Raw genomic sequence first — 15,699 nt, forward strand, 5'->3', positions numbered from 1 at the left:
TGAGAGCAAGCAAAGCTTTTTACTTCCTTTGGTGGGCACAGGGCTAATTCACAAGTAAATAGTCACATAAGGAAACACCTCAGAGACCTGAGCTGCTTGGGACATATTTCTGATTCACTGAAGTAAATTTTTTCCATTTGAAATTAGGAAATATTTCCGTAAGTATAGAATATAGTGATAACCCATGTACCCACCATTAGCATAGACAGATATTAACATTTTTGCCTTCTTTGAGAGGTTTTTTTTTTTTTTGAGACAGGGTCTCACTCTGTCACCCAGGCTGGAGTGCAGTGGCTTAATCACGGCCCACTGCAGCCTTCGCCTCCTGGGCTCAAGCGATCCTCCCACCTCAGCCTCCCTAGTAGCTGGGACTACAGGTATGCGCCACTATTCTCCGCTACTTTTTGTTTTTGTTCTTGTTTTGTAGAGATGGGGGTCTCACTATGTTGCCCAGGCTAGTCTCGAACTCCTGGCCTCAAGCAATCCTCCCGTTTTGGCCCCCCAAAGTGCTGGGATTACAGGTGTGAGACACCACGCCCAGCCCAGAGGTTTTATTTTTAAGAAACAAAATGTTACGGATACAACTAGAGTCCCACATCTTTTCCTTTACCTTCCCTTCTCAGAGGTACCTACACTCCTGGAGTTAGTGTATATCATTCCTATTAGTGATTTATACGTTAACAAACCATCTCCGTATTCACCATCTAGTCCATTGCTTTGGGTGTTTATCAGTTTTACATAAATGATAGCGATGTGCCCATTTATCATTCTTTTTAATTATTTATTTATTTATTTTTTTTGAGATGGAGTTTCGCTCTTGTCACCCAGGCTGGAGTGCAATGGCATGATCTTGGCTCACTGCAACCTCCACCTCCCGGGTTCAAGTGATTCTCCTACCTCAGCCTCCCAAGCAACTGGGATTACAAGCGCCTGCCACCACATCCAGCTAATGTTTGTATTTTTGGTAGAGATGGGGTTTCACCATGTTGGCCAGGCTGGGCTCAAACTCCTGACCTCAGGTGATCCACCCGTCTCGGCCTCCTAAAGCACTGGGATTACAAGTGTGAGCTACCACGCCCAGCCCCATTTATCATTCTTTTAGCTGCTCAGTGTTTGAGACCCCCTCCTATGTAGGAGGCTGAGCCCACTTCCACCATAAAGGCTAAAAGGCCACCTGCCCACCGCCCTTGTGATAGGGGTAGGCATGTGACCTAGGCTCTGCCAGCCAGACCCACTTCCCCTAACTTGGCATTCAGCACTAGAGTTGCAGAGACTGCACGAGGCAGAGCAATTGTGGAAAGTTTCCAGGGTAGCAGAGGCAGCTTCCCTTGTACCTGCCCAGAGCTGACAGGTGATGGCTGTACCCGCCGAAGGGCTGGGGCTTGACTGCAGAAATGGTTTAGTCTTGGATCGTGGTTCCTCAGCTCTCAGTGATTCTGTGAACTACCCAATATCCTTCCCATGAATCCTCTTCCTGCTTAAACTCAGAAGGATTTTCTGTTGCTTACAGTTAAGGATCTGGTTGAAAAGGGTGATGCTTTTGCAACTGACTTTTAAAATTTTTTATTTTAGAGACAGGATCGGCCAGGCATGATGGCTTATGCCTGTAATCCCAATACTTTGGAAGGCTGAAGTGGAAAGATCCCTTGAGCAGGAATTCAAGACCAGCCTGGGCAACATAGTGAGACCCTCGTCTCTTAAAAAAATAATAAGGCTGGGCGCAGTGGCTCACGCCTGTAATCCCAGCACTTTGGGAGGCCGAGGCGGATGGATCACAAGGTCAGGAGACCCAGACCATCCTGACTAACACGGTGAAACCCCATCTCTACTAAAAATACAAAAAAAAAAAAAAAAAAAATTAGCCAGGCATGGTGGCGGGCGCCTGGAGTCCCAGCTACTCGGGAGACTGAGGCAGGAGAATGGCTTGAACCCGGGAGGTGGAGCTTGCAGTGAGCAGAGATCTCGCCACTGCACTCCAGCCTGAGCGACAGAGCGAGACTCAAAAATAAATAAATAAATAAAATAAATAAAATTAGCCCGTGTGGTGGCATATGCCTATAGTCCCAGCTACCGGAGAGCTGAGGTGGGAGGATCACTTGAGTCCAGGAGTTTGAGATCAGCTTGGGAAACACAGTGAAACCTCATCTCTACAAAAAATGTAAAAATTAGGTGGTTAGGGTGGCATGCCTCTGTAGTGCCAGCTACTGGGGAGGTTGAGGTGGAGGATCGCTTGAGCCCAGGAGTTTGAGGCTGCAGTGAGCCATGATTGTGTCATTGCACACCAGACTGGGTGACAGAGCAAGACCCTTTTTTTTTTTTTTTTTTTTAAGAGACAACTTATCAACTATATTCATTCCATCTTGGGGCACAGTTAGGTTGTTTCCATATTTTTACTATTGCAAAGAGTGCTATGATACATATCGTTGTACATCTGTCTCCTTGTATCCATGTATGAAAGTGTACATAGAGTCTAAGCATCTGCAACTTCACTAGGTATTGACAAACTCCCAGGTAGTTGTACCAGTTTACCTAACCATCAGTGTGAGTAGGAGTTCAGGTTTCCTACATATTTACCACCATTTGGTTTTAGCAAATCCATTAATTTTTTTCCAATTTTATGGGACATTATATCTCACTGTTGCTTTGATTTTTACGTTCTTGATTATAGGTGAGGCTTAGCAACTTGTCATATGAAAGGTTATTAGGGGCCAGGCACGGTGGCTCACACCTGTGATCTCAGCACTTTAGGAGGCAGAGACAGGAGGATCGCTTGAGCCCAGGAGTTCAAGGCCAGTCTGGACAACACAGCGAGACCCTGTCTCTTAATAGAAAAGAAAGGTTGTTGGGAAGCACCAGAATGGAAATCTCTGTGTCTCTTTCCTCTTGAGCTGGTCCATTTCCCCAGAGAGGAATTTTCCTGGAACTCAGCATCCACTCACCCATGCTCTTTCCAGGCTGTTACCTCCTTCCATCCTCAGCTGAGTCTGGGATTGCCAAGGTCACCAAGTCAAGCATGTAGATGGCACAGCCTTGCCAGAGAAGAGGCCAGAGTTCTGCTTGGAGCAGGGAGGGGCAGCTGCCTGGCCGCATGCGATGGGAGTGGTCTCTGGAAGACTTTCAGCTTCTCCTCTCTTTCTGCCCCATGCTGAACCCCTGCCTTCAGAAGCACCTGCTGCCTCGCGCAGGCTCTGCATTACAAACCCACTTCTTTTTGGCTGGTCAGGTCGTCTGCATACTCGGTGCCACCTTCTCCCTGCTGCTGACTCTGTCACCCTCCAGCCATCCGCTTTCCAGCTTCTAAAATTCTGCCAGCACTGTGTGCTGCTCTCTCCTGTCCTGTTCATTCCCTTTGTCCTTTTGGCTTTATAATTCTTAAATTCCTTTACTGTCTTTTCAGAGGAAAGGGGCTTCCATAGGGAGGAGTGTACGTTAGACCCACCTTTTTTATTTTTTATTTATTTTTATTTATTTTCAGATGGAGTCTCGCTCTGTTGCCCAGGCTGGAGTGCAATGGCGTGATCTCAGCTCACTGCAAACTCTGCCTCCTGGGTTCAAACGATTCTCCTGCCTCAGCCTCCCAAGTAGTTGGGACCACAGGTGTGCGCCACCACACCTGGCTAATTTTTGTATTTGTAGTAGAGACAGGGTTTCACCATGTTGGCCAGGCTGATCTCGAACTCCTGACCTCAGGTGATTCGCCCGCCTCGGCCTCCTAAAGTGCTGGGATTATAGGTGGGAGCCACCGCACCCCGCCCGGCCCTCTATATTTAAATGGACACTGTGTAGGTATTTAATCTAGAATGTACTTTGTATGGTGGACGGTAAGGATCTAATATTAGCTTTTTCAGCACCATGTGCCGCTTAGTCCATTCTTTCCTTCGTGGTTTGTTATGCCACCTCTCTCACAGCCAAAGGCCTGCACGTGTTGGATTTCTTTCTAGGCTGCCAACTCTGTTCTATTAAGATGGATAGAGAGAGAGACAGAGAGAAAAAGAGCTATCCATGTGCCAAGACTATAGTTTTAATCATAATAGCTGGTGGTGAAAGCTTATTCTTGTTCCTCTTCAAAATTGTTTTTGTTGGGTCAGGCGCAGTGGCTCACGCCTGTAATCCCAGCACTTTGGGAGGCCAAGGTGGGTGGATCACCTGAGGTCAGGAGTTCAAGACCAGCCTGGCCAACATGGTGAAACCCCATCTCTACTAAAAATACAAAAATAGCCCGGTGTGGTGGCCTGTGCTTGTAATCCCAGCTACTTGGGAGGCTGAGGTACGAGAATCGCTTGAACTTGGGAGGCAGAGGTTGCAGTGAGCCCAGATCCCACCACTGCACTCCAGCCTGAGTGACAGAGCAAGACCCTGTCTCAAAAAAAAATAAATAAATAAAAATAAATAAATTGTTTTTGTTGGACTTCTGGTTTGTGTATGGTAGAATAAAATTAGCATTTTCCTCCCTCCTCTCAAAAATCACTAGAAGCAACATGGAGAATGAGATACAGAAACATAGTCCATTTCCAGTGAACCTAGGAGCTACCCAAGATCCTGAGTACTAAAATAGGCCAGAGTGCTGAAAGCAGCAGGGATCCAGCAGAGGGACAGAAGGAAGATCACAGAGGGTGCCTGTGGCTGCAGATAGAGAAGCAGCAACTGCAGAAGCAAATACTTGCATAGCATTTGCAATGACACTGAGGCTCAGAAAGATGATGTGACTGCGCACGGTCACACAGTAAGCAGGTGACACACACAGAATTCAAACCCAGGCCATCTGGCCCCAGAGTCTGTGCCTATGACCTCTCTGCCTGGTTTCCCATCCCCCTACATACACCCAAATGTGAGAAGCAGCAAAGTGCATGCCTTGAGGGCGAGGGGCACACCCTAGTGTATTAAAATAAAATCTTGGCTGGGCGCATTGTGGATCACCTGAGGTTGGGAGTTCGAGACCAGCCTGACCAACATGGAGAAACCCCGTCTCTACTAAAAATACAAAATTAGCTGGGCGTGGTGGAGCATGCCTGTAGTCTCAGCTACTCGGGAGGCTGAGGCAGGAGAATCACTTGAACCCAGGAGGCAGAGGTTGCAGTGAGCTGAGATCACGTCATTACACTTCAGCTTGGGCAACAAGAGCGAAACTCCATCTCAAATAAATAAATAAATAAATAAATAAATTCTTATTTGCAGCAACTAGAGCAGATCAACAGCAGCTGCAAGAACACCCAAGAAACAAAGGAAAAGCGGCCAATTGAGGAATCATGCAGGCAAGCCATATGTGATGGAATAAAGATGGCTGCAATTTCTTTGCCATTCCTCCCATGAAGAAGTGGAGTCTGTTTCCCTTCCCCTTGAATTTGGACAGGCTGTGTCGTGCTTTGATCAATAGAAGGTGTCAGAAGTGATGCTGTGTGACTTTTAAGGCTGGTCTCCAGGACATCGGCAGCTTCCACTCTCAATACTTGAAACATTCCTTCTTGGAATGCAGTTGCCATGCTGTAAGGAAGCCCAAGATGGCACAAGGAAAAGCCCAGAGCTGAAGCCCCAGCTAACAGTCAGCACCAACTACCAACCGTGAGTGGAACATCTTGGAAGTTACAGCCCCATTTGAGCTTCTGTGTGGCTGCAATTCCAGCCACCACCATGTGGAGGCAGAGTTGAGTCATACCCACAGAGCCTGCCTAAAATACAGAATTTTTATTTAAATGGTTGCTGCTGTCTTAAGCCACTATGTTTTGGGGTGATTTGTCATATAGCAATAGATAACTGAAACACCATATTTGCAGAAATCAGACTGTATAATGGGAGAAGAGTAGCTTTGCATTGTCAATTTTGTTAATCTTTTTAAAACCCAATTCTTGGTCTCATTGATTTACTCTGTTGTTTTTCTATTCTCTATTTTACTTATCTCTACTCTAGTTTTTATGGTCTTATTCCCTCTTCTTGCTTCTGGTTTAGTTTGATCTTCTTTTTCTAGTTTCTTAAGATGGAAGCTAAAGTTACTGATTTGAAATATTTCTTTTCTTTTCTTTTTTTTCAGAGACAGGGTCTCACTATGTTGCCCAGGCCGGAGTACAGTGGTCATTCACAGGCATGATCATAGCACATACAGCCTGAGACTCCTGGGCTCAAGTGATCCTTCTGCCTCAGCCTCCGGAGCAGCTGGGTCTACAGGTACACACTACTACTCCTGCTCAGATCTTTATTTAAAAAAATTTTTTTAGAGATAGGGTGTCACTCCATCACCAGGACTGAGGTAAAATGCCATGATCATAGCACCCTGCAGCCTCAAACTCCCAGGATCAAGTGATCCTCCTGCCTCAGACTCCTGGGAACTGGGATTAGAGGTGTGCACCACCATGCCTGTTTTTTTTTTGTTGTTGTTGTTTTGTTTTTGTTTTTGTTTTGTAGAGACGATATATGTTTTTCTGGGAATGTCTTCATTTCCATCTTCCCTCTGCCCTCTGATAGATCCTGATGGGGAATTACCTGTGAATCTTACTGAGGATGGTTGTCTGCAATGAGTATCTTCTCTCTTGCCACTTCTTGCTACTTTCAAAATTCTCTTTTTTAAGACAGTCTCTCTCTGTCGTCCAGGCTGAAGTGCAGTAGCATGATCTCAGCTCACTGCAACCTCCGCCTCACAGGTTCAAGCAATCCTCTTGTCTCAGCCTCCCGAGTAGCTGGGACTACAGGCACCCACCATCATACCCGGAATTTTTTTTTTTTTTTTTTTTTTTTTTTTGAGATGGAGTCTCACTCTGATGCCCAGGCTAGAGTGCAGTGGCATGACCTCGGCTCACTACAACCTCCACCTCCTGGGTTCAAGCAATTCCCTGCCTCAGCCTCCCAGGTAGCTGGGATTACAGGCGCCCACCACCACGCCTGGCTAATTTTTGTATTTTTAGTAGAGACAGGGTTTCACCATCTTGGCCAGGCTGGTCTTGAACTCCTGACCTTGTGATCCTCCCACCTCAGCCTCCCAAAGTGCTGGGATTACAGGCATGAGCCACCACACCCAGCCAATTTTTATATTTTTAATAGAGACGGGATCTCACTATATTTCCCAGGCTGGTCTTGAACTCCTGACCTCAGGTGATCCACTGGCCTTGGGCTCCCAAAGTGTTAGGATTACAGGCGTCAGCCACAGCAACCGGCCATCAAAATTCTCTTTGGCTTTGACTTTCAGTCGTTTGATTAAAATGTGTCTAGGTGTGAATGTCTTTGAGTTTATTCTGCTTGAATGAAACTATTAATGTTTTTGATAAAATGTGAGACACTTTTGGCCACTTTTTTCTTCAAATTTTTTCCTAACCTTTCTCTGTCCCTCTCCTTTGGGGACTCCCATTTTGTATATGTTGGTATGTCTGACAATGTCCCACAGATCTTAGTCTGTTCCTTTTTCTTCATTCTCTCCTTTCCCCCTTCCTCAAACTAAATCATCTCAGTTAACCTATCTTCAAGGTCACTCATTCTTTTGCCTGCTCAAATCTGTTGTTGAGCCCCTCTAGTGAATTTTTCATTTCAGTTATTGTACTTTTCAACTCCAGAATTTCTACTTGGTTCTTTATTATAATTCCTATCTTTGTTGATGTTTGGTAAGTTATTCTTATATTTTCATTTAATTCTTTAGACAGTTTTCTTTAGTTTTTTAAACTTTTTTTTGAAATGGAGGTCTCACTATTTTGCCCAGGTTGGTCTCAAACTCCTGCAATCCTCCCACTTCAGCCTCCTGAGTAGCCAGGACTACAGGTGCCCACCACAGTGCCTGGCTAAACAGATTTGAAATAGCTGGTTAAGTATTTTTTTCAAGTGGGTTCGTTGTTTGGATTTCCTCAGGAACAGTTTTTGTTGGTTGTTTTTTTTTCCCTGTGTGTGGGCCATACTTCCTTATTCCTTTTCATGTCTCTTTTTTTTTTTGGAAAAATGGACATTTTAAATAACAAGATGTGGCAGCTCTAGAAATAGATTCTTCTCCCTCCCCAGGATTTGTTGTAATTGCTGTTGTTTGCTTAGTGACTTTTCTGACTTAATTCCTTAATTCTGTAAAATCTATATTCTGTGTTGTGTATGGCTACTGAAGTCTTTTCTTGGTTAGCCCAGTGGTCAGCTAATGATTACACAGATTTCCGTCACCACCTGGAACCAGCAAGCCACACAGCCTTTGCCCAGGGGCTCTGTGTGCATGCTGGTTGTGCCTTCCACAGTCAGCCTGGCAGTTGACAACTCTGCCCTAGCATTGACTTACTCCTTGGAAAAGGCCCTGGCTCTTATTCCACTTGAAAATCTCACCCTCTCGGCCGGGCACGGTGGCTCACACCTGTAATCCCAGCACTTTGGGAGGCCGAGATGGGCAGATCACGAGGTCAGAAGATCGAGACCATCCTGGCTAACCCAGTGAAACCCCATCTCTACTAAAAAAATACAAAAAACTAGCCAGGCGAGGTGGTGGGCGCCTGTAGTCCCAGCTACTCGGGAGGCTGAGGCAGGAGAATGGCGTGAACCTGGGAGGCAGAGCTTGCAGTGAGCTGAGATCCGGCCACTGCAGTCCAGCCTGGGCGACAGAGCGAGACTCCGTCTCAAAAAAAAAAAAGAAAAGAAAAGAAAAGAAAAGAAAAAAAGAAAATCTCACCCTCTCAAATAAATTACAGATGATTCAGTAGGGGATCTACGAGAAGACACTAGAAGAAAAAAGGAGGAAAAGGGCCAGGTTTGGTGGCTTATGCCTATAATCCCAGAACTTTGGGGGGCTAAGAGGGAAGGATCACTTGAACCCAGAAATTTGAGGTCAGTCTGGCCAACATAAGGAAACATTGTCTCTACAAAAATTAAAAAAAAAAAAATTAAGAAAAAGAAAAAAGGAACAAGATAAATATACAAAAACTGAAGAATACTTATTAGAAAATTTTTGTCACTGAGCAGGTGAAAAATTCAAATAAGTATTTCATTTAAAATTTTTAAAAAAAAAAACTCTTCCATAAAGCCAAAGCACAACTAAGAAACTAAGGTTGCCTGGCACAGTGGCTCACAACTGTAATTCCAGCACTTTGGGAGGCTGAGGCAGGTAGATTGAGGTCAGGAGATCGAGACCAGCCTGACCAACATGGTGAAACCCTGTCTCTACTAAAAATACAAAAATTAGCCAGGCGTGGTGGCAAGTGCCTGTAATCCCAGCTACTTGGGAGGCTGAGGCAGAAGAATCACTTGAACCCAGGAGGCGGAGGTTGTAGTGAGCCTAGATCGTGCCACTGCACTCCAGTCTGGGTGACAGAGCGAGACTCCGTCTCAAAAAAAAAAAAAAAAGAAAGAAACTAAGGCCAGGCATGGTGGCTCATGCCTGTAATTCCAGCACTTTGGGAGTCTGAGGGGGGAGGATCACCTGAGGCCAGGAGTTCAAGACCACCCTGGGCAACACAGTGAGACCTTGTCTCTACAAAACATTAAAAATAGGCCAGGCCTAGTAGTTTCTCACCTGTAATCCTAGCACTTTGGGAGGCTAAGATGGAAGGATTGCTTGAGGCCAGAAGTTCTACACCAGACTGGGCAAGATGGCGAGATCCCATCTCTACAAAAATTTTAAAAATTAGCTGGGCATGACATGCACCTGTGGTCCCAGCTACTCAGGAGGCTGAGTGAGGAAGATTGATTAAGACCAGGAATTTGAGGCAGCAGTGAGCTATGATCATGCCACTGCATTTCAGCCGGAGTGACAAAGAGGGACCCCATCTCCTAAAAAAAAATTATATATGTGTGTGTGTGTGTGTGTGTGTGTATATATATATTTTTTAATGGCCAGGTCGGTGGCTTATGCCTGTAATGCCAGCACTTTGGGAGGCTGAGGCAGGTGGATCATGAGGTCAGGAGTTCAAGTCCAGCCTGGCCAACATGGTGAAACCTCATCTGTACTAAAAAAAAAAAAAAAAAAAAAAAAAAAAAAATGGCCGGGTGCAGTGGCTCAAGCCTGTAATCCCAGCATTTAGGGAGGCTGAGGCGGGCGGATCACGAGGTCAGGTGATCGAGACCATCCTGGCTAACACGGTGAAACCCCATCTCTACTAAAAATACAAAAAACTAGCCAGGTGTGGTGGCGGGCGCCTGTAGTTCCAGCTACTCGGGAGGCTGAGGCAGGAGAATGGCGAGAACCTGGGAGTCGGAGCTTGCAGTGAGCCAAGATCGCTCCACTGCACTCCAGCCTGGGCAACAGAGCGAGACTCTGTCTCAAAAAAAAAATACAAAAATTAGCCGGGCCTGGTAGTGGGCACCTGTAATCCCAGCTACTTGAAAGGCTGAGGCAGGAGAATCACCTGAACCCAGGAGGCAGAGATTGCAGTGAGCCGAGAAAGCACCACTGCACTCCAGTCTGGCCAAAAGAGTAAGACTCCATCTTGAAAAAAAAAAAAAGCCAAGCATGGTGGTGCATGCCTGTAGTCCCGGCTACTTGGAGTCTGAGACGGGAGGATCTCTCGAGCACAGGAGCGCAAGGCTGTAGTGAGCTAGGATTGAGCCACTGCATTCCAGCCTGGGTGACAGAGTGAGGCTCTGTCTCAAAAGAGAGAGAGCTGGCAAAACCCAGGAAATACATGGAAGAGAAAAATTAAAGTAGCACAGAGGAGAAGAGAAAATAGAAAGTGACACAGGAAAAGCAGATGCCACCGGAAACACAGAGAGGACTGTAACAAGGCGAGTGAGCAAATGGAAAGGAGACAGTTAAATGGGAAGTTTACCCTATAAGCTCTTCTTCCGAGATAGCTGAAAGGAAATGACGTATGGCAAATGGGCAAGAGAGCAAATAGATATGCAGTTGTAGTTCCTAAGGAAACAAAAGAACGAACTTGAAGACAGAATCCTGAAACTGTTTCCAGCACTAAGAAAACAGGATTATGCATCTTCCAAGGCCATGTCCCAGGAAAAGTGGATATAAATAGTCAACACTTCCAAATGAACTGACTCTCAAAGACAAGGATACTGATTGGCTAACAGACCAAATCACCTGGAAGAAGAAAAGAATGTGCGGGGCTCACTCATCTCTGCAACTGCGACCCAACGTTATAAGAAAGCGCAGCAAACAACGCCTAGAAATCCTGAAAGATGCAAATGTAACCCAAGACGTTTATACCCAGCCCAAACATTTCTGAACAGGCAAAACTCAAGGAATGTTGCTCTTGTGAGCTCCTCCTGAGGAAAATACTCAAAGGTGGAGCTCAGCCATCCAGGACCGGAAGCCCAAGCCAAAGATCTGGCACAGCAGAGCTCCCGCGATGGCTGAGCAAGTCCCACGCCCGGGCTCAATGCAGAACTCGCACTTTTCACACCCTGGGGGACCATTCCAACGCCCGCTTCTCTATACAAGACATGATTTTCAGTTAATAATCATGTTCTCAGTAATCATTATTTTCTTCTTCATTGTTTAATTTTAAAATAAAAGATTAACTTCAAATTTTAAAAATACTGTTCAGTCAAATGAAATATTTCATGTACCAATTAAAATTTATACTGATTAAAAAAACTACACCTTAGGCTGACATTCTATTTTGTTTTAAATTCAAAAAACCGACAAATTTATGGATTTGGGATGGGATTACAGGCATGGCAGCAGGCACCTGTAATCCCATCTATTCAAGAGGGGTGGGCAGACCAGGTGCGGTGGGTCACGCCTGTAATCCCAACACTTTGGGAGACTGAGGCGGGTGGATCTCCTGAGGCCAGGAGTTCGAGACCAGCCTGGCTAACATCGCAAAACCCCGTCTCTACTAAAAATGCAAAAATTAGCTGGGCATGGTGGTGGACATCTATAATCCCAGCTACTCGGGAGGTTGAGGCACAAGAACCACTTGAACCCGGAAGGTGGAAGTTGCAGTGAACTGAGATTGTGCCACTTCACTCCAGCCTAGACAACAGAGCAAGGAGGACTCTGTCTAAAAAAGAAGAAAAGAAGAAAAATGAAAAAAAGAAGCTAGGGCAGGAGGATGGCTTGAGCCCAGGAGTTCCAGTCCAGTCTGGGCAACATTGCAAGACCCCATCTCAACCAGGAAAAAAAAAAATTAAAAACAAATTAAAACTCCAAGCAATCATATAATTGAAATGATTCAAGTTGTTTAATCATTTTTACAAGCACAGCGTACAATCACTACTATACACTCTGTGTACCATCATTTATTTCATATTCACTAAATGCAAGAGGATGCCGTACGGTGGGGCTAACGACACAAGCCACACTGGAGAGAGCAGAAAGCATTTCAAATCTTTAGGGACCTACTCTCCAAGTAAGTAGCTGTGTTTGGTGGGGGGCGGGGAGTAATTTTCCGAATTAGCTTCCATGTAGAATATAAAGGATAAGTAATTAAAATGTGCCAATTTGAAGGATATAGAGGGTTTTTTTTTTTTAAATAGTTTCATTTATTTTAAGTTCTTGGGTACATGTGCAGGATGCACAGTTTTGTTACATAGATAAACGTGTGCCATGATGGTTTGCTGCACCTATCAACCTATCACCTAGGTATTAAGCCCAGCATGAATTAGCTATTTATCCTGATGCTCTCCCTCCCTGCAGATAGAGGGGATTTTTTTTTTTTTTTAATTGAAACTCAAGGCTGGGCGCAGTGGCTCACACCTATAAACCCAGCACTTTGGGAGGCTGAAGCAGGCAGATCACATGAAGTCAGGAGTTCGAGACCAGCCTAGTCAAAATGGTGAAACCCTGCCTCTATTAAAACTACAAAAATTAGCTGGGCATGGTGGCGCATGACTCTAATCTCAGCTACTCAGGAGGCTGAGGCAGGAGAATTGCTTGAACCCAGGAGGTGGAGGTTGCAGTGAGCTGAGGTTGCTTCATTGCACTCCAGCCCGGCAACAGAGTGAGACTCTGTCTCAAAAAAAAAAAAAAAAAAAAAAAAAAGAAACAAACAAACAAACAAACTCAACAATGACCAAAGCAATTATATAAAACTTCGATCCTAACAAAAGATTTTGAGAGAGGAACATTTTATCACCAACATTGTTTAGGTTTGCCAGCACAGGGTTTTACGATAAAGAGACGGGCTAATCAGTTGCATTATTGGTTTTAGGTTCTCTGCAGACCATGGACCCCTACCTATTGCCAGCACCTGGGGCTGACCCACCTGCTGCCCTGCCCTTAGTGCCTCCCACCCCCACCTTCACCCCCATATGCCATATGTGATCTTAAGGTTCAGATCACTTTTTTAGGTGATGAGATCTCTTGGCTGAGTTGAGATGGTAGAAAATCAACTCCAGCATAAGGAACAGGCAGGGGTGCCCTCAGGCAAGGGAGGGAGATGAAGTGGAATGGGGCAGGGGTGAGAGGGGAGAGGAGTGGAGGTAAGGGCCAAGCGGAGTCTGGAGCCTGGTGAAGGGGAAGAGGACTGGGAGGGTGATGAGGAAGATACCCTTGGTTCCCTTGGGCTGGAGATTGGGCTTTGGTGGCTGAGTCACAGGGCTGGGGCCTGCAGGGGCTCCGCCACCCTGCCCTGCGGGTGGAGGAAGAGGGAGGGAATAGTTCAGGCAGGAGGTAACCCAGTAAAGACTTGCCTGATGGCTAGAACCAGATAATAACAGCACCCGATCTTGGAGATGCAAGAAGATCCTCTCCTCCCACTCCCCCTTCCCGGTCCCTGTCCCCTCTCCTCTTCTTGCTTCACAACCTCCTCCTCCCCAGCTCTTAAATATGGTCCTGGGGCCGGGCGCGGTGGCTCAAGCCTGTAATCCCAGCACTTTGGGAGGCCGAGACGGGCGGATCACGAGGTCAGGAGTTCGAGACCATCCTGGCTAACACGGTGAAACCCCGTCTCTACTAAAAAATACAAAAAACTAGCCGGGCGAGGTGGCGGGCGCCTGTAGTCCCGGCTACTCGGGAGGCTGAGGCAGGAGAATGGCGTAAAAACCCGGGAGGCAGAGCTTGCAGTGAGCTGAGATCCGGCCACTGCACTCCAGCCTGGGCGACACAGCGAGACTCCGTCTCAAAAAAAAAAAAAAAAAAAAAAAAAAAAAAAAAATATGGTCCTGGGCCCTTGCCCCAGGCCGCCGCAGGCCACTTCTGGAATCTCCCCAGTCCTCCTCCACCCTCCTGCCCTTGTTCCCTGACCCTTGAACTCACCTCTCCAGATGGCGTCCTCGAGGTGGAGAGGTGAGGAGGGAGCGCTTCTGCTCGGAGGCAATGCCATCCAGGTGCAGACAGACATGGACACACCTGCAGGGGAGAAAGGGTAATCACTGGCCGGCCCTGAGACCCACACAGGAGCAAGCAACAACATCCGGAGGACACTGGAACTGAACAACCATCAATAAGAGCGCAAGGGTCAGCGCCCGGAAGAGAAATGACAGGACGCCACCAGAGAAGGCGGAACAAGACCTCAGATGGACAGCCCTGAGGAAATTCCACCTGTCAGGAGAGGCGTGTGGTTTGCAGACGAGCTGAAAGGCATCAGTGTTTGAGAACAGGGCTGGGAAACAGCACAGAAGAGCTGCCCGCCTGCCAGCCAACCAGAGTGCGGTGGTTTTGGATTTGGAATCCCTGGTTTTCGTGGAGCACCTTGGGAGCCTCTAATGAGAATTGGCACATTTGGCCATTTTCTTCTGGGGACCTTTCTTTCCCATAAAGAGTAAAAGATCTGAAGTGATTCAACATCAGGCTCTGCAGAAATGTTTTAAAAAGTTAAGTAAAAGATGTCATTTTATTCACAGAAGAGCAAAAGTTACGATATATTTTGAAGAAATCAAGCTACAGAGGGAGAATTTATTGAAGAGGTCGTTTTACCTACAATCAGAAGGATATGAAGCAAACATGAGAAAATCTGCCCCTGATTAGGGGGAATCGAGGAAGAAAAGAATGTAAAGACATGGGTCACTGGCTCAGGCCTGTAATCCCAGCACTTTGGGAGGCCAAGACGAGTGGATCACCTGAGGTCAGGAGTTCGAGACCAGCCTGGCCAACATGGCAAAATCCTGTCTCTACTAAAAATACAAAAATTAGCTGGGCCTTCTGGCACACACCTGTATGAGGCACGAGAATCTCTTGAACCCGGGAGATGGAAGCTGCAGTGAGCCAAGATTGTGCCACTGCACTCTAGCCTGGGTGACAGAGTGAAACCCCGTCTCAAAAAAAAAAAAAAAAAAAAAAAAAAAAAAAAAAAAAAAAAAACATGGAAAGCCAGTACTTCATGAAAAGATTATAATAAGGAATTTAGTAAAGCTTTAGGAAGGAAAAGAGAAACCCTTAATGAACCCCAAAACCAAGCAGAGAGAAGATTAAGTCTGAACACCATAAAATTGAAGAGAACAAAACATACCGGACTTAAGAGCACGGAACAGTTACTACAGGAAGTGAAAGATGAGTGAGCGACATTCTAAGCCTTCGTACTTCTCCAGAAGCCTTTATGCAGGAGTTCTCGCTGCCTGTGCATTGAAGTCACCTGGCGCGGCTTGAGAAAACACTGATGCTGGGCCCCGCCCCCGGAGTTCCTTGGCTAAGTGGTCTGAGGTGCACTTGATCACTGGGATTTTAAAAGCTCTCCAGGTGATTCTAACAGGCAGCCAGGATGAAGCTGGAAGAAAGAAAGTGGAGAGGGAGGAAAAAAAGAATCACTCAAGAACAAAATACTGGCTAAGAAATGTTGTACTTAAACTGGCCAGGTGCAGTGGCTGACACCTGTAATCCCAGCGCTTTGGGAAGCCGAGACGGGAGGATTGCTTGAGGCCAGG

At 46.2% G+C, this 15,699-nt stretch overlaps 1 long non-coding RNA gene across 1 annotated transcript; it reads left to right on the top strand.

The window, feature by feature from the left end:
- The first annotated feature begins 395 nt into the window (after positions 1-395).
- Positions 396-13,987, top strand: LOC144340422 (uncharacterized). The gene is made up of 3 exons (XR_013416529.1): positions 396-521; positions 2,669-2,712; positions 12,997-13,987. It is a non-coding gene; the product is annotated as an uncharacterized LOC144340422 (long non-coding RNA).
- The last annotated feature ends 1,712 nt before the right edge of the window (positions 13,988-15,699 follow it).

This window comes from Macaca mulatta, chromosome 4 (assembly GCF_049350105.2).
Source record: "Macaca mulatta isolate MMU2019108-1 chromosome 4, T2T-MMU8v2.0, whole genome shotgun sequence".
Classification (NCBI taxonomy): domain Eukaryota; kingdom Metazoa; phylum Chordata; class Mammalia; order Primates; family Cercopithecidae; genus Macaca; species Macaca mulatta.